Source organism: Alexandromys fortis, unplaced genomic scaffold, assembly GCF_014885135.2.
Source record: "Alexandromys fortis isolate MF-2015 unplaced genomic scaffold, M_Fortis_MF-2015_v1.1 scaffold_17, whole genome shotgun sequence".
NCBI lineage: Eukaryota > Metazoa > Chordata > Mammalia > Rodentia > Cricetidae > Alexandromys > Alexandromys fortis.
Window position 1 is genome coordinate 11,100,464 of NW_026067896.1, and position 6,541 is coordinate 11,107,004.

The 6,541-nt window shown below is 34.0% G+C and overlaps 1 non-coding gene across 1 annotated transcript; it reads left to right on the forward strand.

Moving 5' to 3' along the window:
* The first annotated feature begins 307 nt into the window (after nt 1-307).
* Nucleotides 308-418, forward strand: LOC126514525 (U6 spliceosomal RNA). The gene has a single exon (XR_007595599.1). It is a non-coding gene; the product is annotated as a U6 spliceosomal RNA (small nuclear RNA).
* Nucleotides 419-6,541: the final 6,123 nt, after the last annotated feature.

The window sequence follows — 6,541 nt, forward strand, 5'->3', positions numbered from 1 at the left end:
GTCTATTGACTAAGAGGTCAGTAAGCCTATGACACCTGGACTTTATCCTACAGTGCCATGATCCAAAATTAGGTTTGTGATATCTATGCCAAAGGTAAAACCAAAAATAATTTTTAGTAATATTTTATCATATGGTTGGTTTTGAATAGGTGGTCTTAATACCATATCATATGCCTTGTAGTAAAAAACCCTAAGAAAAAATATAAAGATTTTATATAAACACGTTGTTATTATGTATCAGGAAACAGCAAAAAAAAGACAAAAAGACGCCGAATCATGACTATAGTTTTCAAATGTAAGTGTGCTTGTGCTTGCTTTGGCATCACATAAACTAAAATTAGTATACAGAGAAGATTAGCATGGTCCCTGTGTAAATCCTGACTTTTGTCTTTCATGTAAAGTCTGAAAGCAAAATTTTAAAGGTCTTGCAGCCTATTTTCTTGTTCTTACAGCCAATTTTCTTATTTATTCCTGTGTCCTATGTGAGATATTTTTCAATTTTTGCATCCCTTTTTTTAAGAGCAAACATAATATGAGAAGAATGATTCAAAACTGAGTTCCATCCTCTAGCCATTCGTTCAGCATCATGTGTCTGGCATAAGTTTAAGTAAGCAGTTGCTTTTGGGAGCTCAGCTGATTGTTCTTAAAACAAAGGCATGATCCACTGATCTGACTGATTCAAAACTAGCAAGAAAGAGGGTATTCCTGGATAACTTTCCTAATTATGATAAAAAAAAAGTTAATGAGCTCATTAGTTTTTTTTATATTATAATCTTACCTTTCCTATTTTCAAATAAAACCCACCTCTTTTGTTTATATCTGATTGTTGTCTTTAGATGTTATGTGCCTGTCTATATGCCCTTGTCTAAATAAGATTCAGTGATTCTCATTTTGCTTGGAAAACAGCAGATCTTGTTTTAAATTCCCAGCCTTAGCAGTTAAGCTCCTTCAGCTGAGCTCCTTAAGGTCAATCTGGCAACAGCCACTTAACTTGGCATGCATTACACAATCTCCATAAACCCTAGTGTTTTTCATTTGTAAAATGGAAAAGTTGTAACTGATGAATCAAGATGCTTAATAATCTCATATTAAATATGTGGTGCCATAAAAAGTATTTTGCAAATGAAAATACATTAATAATTATTATATTTTTAATTAGTATTTTTATTCATTTTGATGAGGGATATGTTGAGACTTTATCAGCATAGAAAATGATGTTGTGCAGTCATGATGTGTTATTAATTAGTCTACTGGAACCTATTACATCCTGACATTTAAATGCATATAATCTTAAAAGTAACAAACACATGTAAAGAACAAGATAATATTGAGAGTAAGTCAAGGTATGACGAATGTTTCTGAAGATAGCGTCAACTTCATTACATTCTGACATTTACTGAATACTTTGCAAAAGTATTATAAATTATTCTGAGGCCTTTTATACCAATGTGAGGAGAGATTCAAAGAAGACTCACAGAGAAAGAGCCTTGTCTTGTCTGTCAATTCACTTTTTCTGTCAGAATGAATTCCATTGTTAACAATTGCTGAACCTAATTAAATTCTCTATGGATGTTTATATTCCCATGAATTTGCCCTTTCTTTCTACAAAGTACAGCCGTAAACTTCTTAGTAATAATAAAATTATCTTCCTCATTCACACTTTTTATTAGAAAATGCTTGCATTCAGTAATATACAGTGTTAGTATTCTTTGAAAATCTCTCACAAATTTAAGTATTCAAACTATTTTCAATTATTATTGCTCTAAGATCAAGAAAGATTTTTCTCTAAAGAGCTAAATAGTAAAATGTTACAATTTGCTATGGGAGATTATAGGTAGCCTTCCTTTTTCATTTATTTCCACAAATAAAATTAATATTATAAGCTTTTCCTTAGGAAAATCAATGATAGAAAGGTTTTCTCCTATGCTTCAAAATCCCTTTACTAAGTTCTCTAAGGCTTCAATGTTTCCTTCCATTCTATTTTACTCAACTTCTTGATGCATTTGTGTTGCTCTTTTTGTTATTTGTTTTCCTTATTTGTGTTTGCATATGTGTGTGCATATGTGTGTGTGTGTGTGTCTGTGTGTGTGTGTGCTCATGCAATAGCATGCGTGTGGAGGTCAGTGGATACAATTATTTTCCGGGAGTTAGCTGCCTCCTTGGCTGTTTATGGTCTCTCTAGCTCTTAAGTTGCTTTTGAGGAGGATGGATATCTAAGATTGATCTCATATTTCTACCTGCCATTTGATTTCACAGAATAAATATGATACTATAAAAGAAAACAACAAAAACTGTTTCATCAAATAAATTATGTGTATAATGGTGTGGTTAATCCAGAGAAGTTACATCCTTCCCTACTGTTACACCACCAACCTCTTTACAATTTCTATGACTCTAATCAGATGTAATTATGAAAATTCCACAGTTTACTGCTTATGACAAACAGCATGTTCTTGTCATTTCTCAAATCTCCACAATGTTCAATGACTTAATCTAAATCATTTCCAATTGCATCACTTTCCTGGAAGCTTAAGTAGGAACATGGCTCTTTGTAATTTAAAATTAGCTCATCATCAACCTCCCACTTGGTCATACACCTTTCTGTCATCTAAACATGCTAGGTCAGGGCAAGCACTGAAACTCTCCATTGCTTGGAGCAGTGCCAACACATTCTGCAGTTCTCCCTTAATGTGGTAGCATAAGCATCCCCTCTCCTTTTTTTTTTCTACAGTAGAAGCAGAAACAACTATATTCTGTCACCATGGTTTAGAATCATCTATTCACATTAGCGTTTCATTCTGTAAACGTTTCCCACTCTTTGGAAATATGTAACTCTCTTTGTAGGTAGCCTCATTTCCTGTCAAATCCTATTATGTTCTCCTTCATGAAAGTTAAGTCACTCCTGCAACGCTTTATTTTCAACTACTCTTGTTCTATTGCCTAAAACAGTAGCAGAAAGATCATTTAACCAACCTCTCTTTGTAAGCTAATTATTTTCAAGATTGTTTGAGAATAATCTTTCATTAGAAGATCAAATCAGGAAAATAGCATAGGTAGCATATAGTATTCAATTTGCATCTTAATTATGAATTATAGTCATTGAAATTAAAATCTACTCAAATGATAAAAGTAATTTCACTAGGTAGAACTCAACAGCTTGATACAGACCAGAAATTTAATAAAAATATTTCCATAGTATAGGCATGTGTGGTCAGGTAGCCCAAGCTTTTAGTAAATTTAGAGGAAAAATGTTTTTCAGTCCAGATCTCCTTGAAAGAAGAGTGTAAGGAATCTTCATAATGTCTCATTTAGTCCAATACCACTGACCTTTTTTTAATTTTTTTTATTTACCATTGACCTTTAAAAGGTGGGAAGCATATGAAGAAAGATATACATCTAATAAAAATTACAGGGCTCAGCGTGATAGAGTCAGAACCTAGGATCCTTCAAGTCTTAACTTAGTTGAAACCGTTAGAGTTTTATTGAGGCTTCACTAAGAAATTTCAATGAATCTGTATAAAATTAAGCTGTTGAGCCGGGAAATAAATTCTGAGAGAAATACAGGTACAGATTTCACAACTTCTTGTGTTCTCAAGAAGGCTGGTTGTTATCAGCTAAGGAACTCATGCGAAATGACACCAATGAAATGACAAATTTACTAATAAATTCCTATGTAGAGAGGAATAGTGTTAATCATTTGATTTATGGGATGCCATAGAGGGTTTAATAATGGTACAAGGATCAAAGCGAATAGACTGTTTCAGGAAATAGGAAACTTGAGTGTTCTACCTTTCCTAATAAATTTCCCTTTGTTCAGTTCTGAGGGACACTTACTATAACTAGAATTTTGAGTTTTGATTTTCCACATTTAGCAATAGGGGTCAGACATTATCTCTGTATACATGCTGTGTGTGTCATTGAAGTCTTCATTGTAGGCTGCACCTTGTAGACAGTCAAATTAGTTGCCTTTAGAAAGGCAACTTCTTTAAATAAGCTCAACGAAGTTATATAGTTAGAGCCTATTGGCTTTGTATATCATGCAAGAACTTTTCAAATCTTATAGCCGGAGCTAAGAAATACTTCGGAATTATTACCAGGCACTTCTACCACATTTTGCCCTCTAACCCAATCCTTTCACACTGCGAATAAGATCTAGTTATATACTTCTGTATATTTTTGCCCATTGTGGTGTCTATCCAACCCCACCGCTGATCTCATACTGTATGAGATTTATTGGAAGGAAAACTATCTTCAGAGAACCACCCTAATAAAGGTCTTTATATCTTACTGCCCCCTTGTGGTCATGGGTCAGGTACCAAGTCATTAAATCTCCTATTTACTACATTCTATTAGGAAAACAGGGAAGCTGTCTCCTAAATATTCATTCTCATACTTTCAGTTAATGGAGCTCTCAGCTCTCATCAGAGAAACATAGTTTTCAGTGATCAGCGATTCATGAAGAGAATAAGAAACTCTGCAGTAGTCAGCCCCGTGGGTATTTAAACCCATAATCATTCGAACAAGTGACAGAGACACTTTGTCGAAGCCCGAGGCAAAGAGGACATCTGTGAAGCAATGTCTTCTGAATATGACAGGGAAATTGCACTCACGACCACACAGTAGTCCTGGTTACCTAACCACAATCAAGCCAGTCACCTTTCTGTTAAAGGGAAGCCTTACAAAAGGGTCCCCAAGGCTGCAGAGCTCTTGATAGCTTAGGGCTACGAGGGGAGTGGGAATCATTTTTCTTCAGATAATGTCCCCACGTAAGTTACCCATGTCCCAATGGATAACCTCTCACCCTTGAACATAGGACAGCAATAGCTGTACTTGATATGGTTTTAAAATGTAAGAAAAAGGATGTATCTGAGAAGGTATATATTAAGTTAATGTTGGAAAACTTCTACTGGCTAGTAAGGGACGAAGATGGTAAAAATGCATACTATGTATATAAACATTAAATTAGGGGGAGGGAGATATATTAATACCCACTGGTGAGTATTGTTGGACAAAGGAAGTTAAAAACATAATAGTATATTTTTCTTATTTTCATCCTTATTTCACTATGGCAACTTTAATACTCGATCTTCTATGCACAAGAGAACAGTTACTATTAAAAAGTAATGAAAGTGCTAAGACACTGGAAGTAAATAGAAACAAATTAGATGTTTACTTTCTGCATATGAAAATGAGCTCACTACTCAGAACTTCAGAGTTGTTCTTTCTGGAAAAACTGGCTGCGTCTCCAACAATAACTAGAAAATGACTCACTGAGTAAAGAAATGATGCGTTTTGTATTAACCTGAGTCTTTATGAGGAACAGGTTTATCTATGGAACATGCTCATGGAGAACAGAGGATGCTCTCTCGTGCATTTTTACATTACGTCTCATTGCAGTTCTTGATCAGGGTCTCTCATTAACAAGGAATTTACCATTTTGGCTACAGGTCCCGCCCAGTAAGTCCCCTAGATGCCTATCCACTCTTACCCAAGGCTGAGATTAGAAACATGTGGCTGAGACCGGCATATTTTTAGGCAGGTGCTGGGTTCTGCCCTTGGTCTAATAGTGTACAGCAGGGAGAGTAACCCTGAGCAATCATCCCAACATGATCTTGGGTTCACTCATCAATATCAAAACTGCAAAATACATATAGGTGAAAAGGCAGATATAAGTAATTTTACTCAATTTATATCATTATTGAATGAAGTTCATATTTATAATACTTCATGACATTATTATAAAATTACCATGGTAACAAAGGGTAAGAATTCATCTAGAGAAGCTCTGTTATGTTAGTTGGAAAGAAACATGAAAATATTAGGAATACCAGAGTATCCAAATATGGGGGATTGGAATAATTCTAAAAAAAAAAAAGGCCACAGGAGGGGACACAATACAATTGTAAGCATTTTTCAAATTCCACATACAGAAAACCAAAAGTTAACAACAACTTAAAGCAAATAGAAATGGAAATATTGATATTTCTGAATGAACAATAATAAGGGCAAGGGCAGCCTAGACATATAGATAAAATCTTAAGAAATGTAATCATTTCAAAGGGGAGATTTATGACAAGACTGTGTTGTTGACTTAGAACTCCATATCAAGTGAATATAGAAATATTATACAGTAAAAGAAGCTTGTAAAATTTGTTTTAGGCAGGTCTACACTGGTGAAACGCTAAAGAAATAACCCTAAAAAGTAACAGGGTGTGGAAATTGAGATAGGAAAGGAAATACGAATCAATTACATCTAAATTATTTTGAATATATAATGTAATGTGTGTTTACAATATGTAAAAGAAATATATATTTCACCAAGAACAGAAAAGCACTAATGAATGAATATTAGGTATATATAAATGCATTAATATGTTTGTGTACATTATAAATAATAATATAATGATAACTCAAGCAGAGTGATTAATTCCACAGACATAAGTTTACATATATATATATGCAGTAGATCTAAACTTAATAAATTTGTATCTAAGATATATGTATTTTAATCTCTTACATAACAATTCCAGTGTTAGGGGCA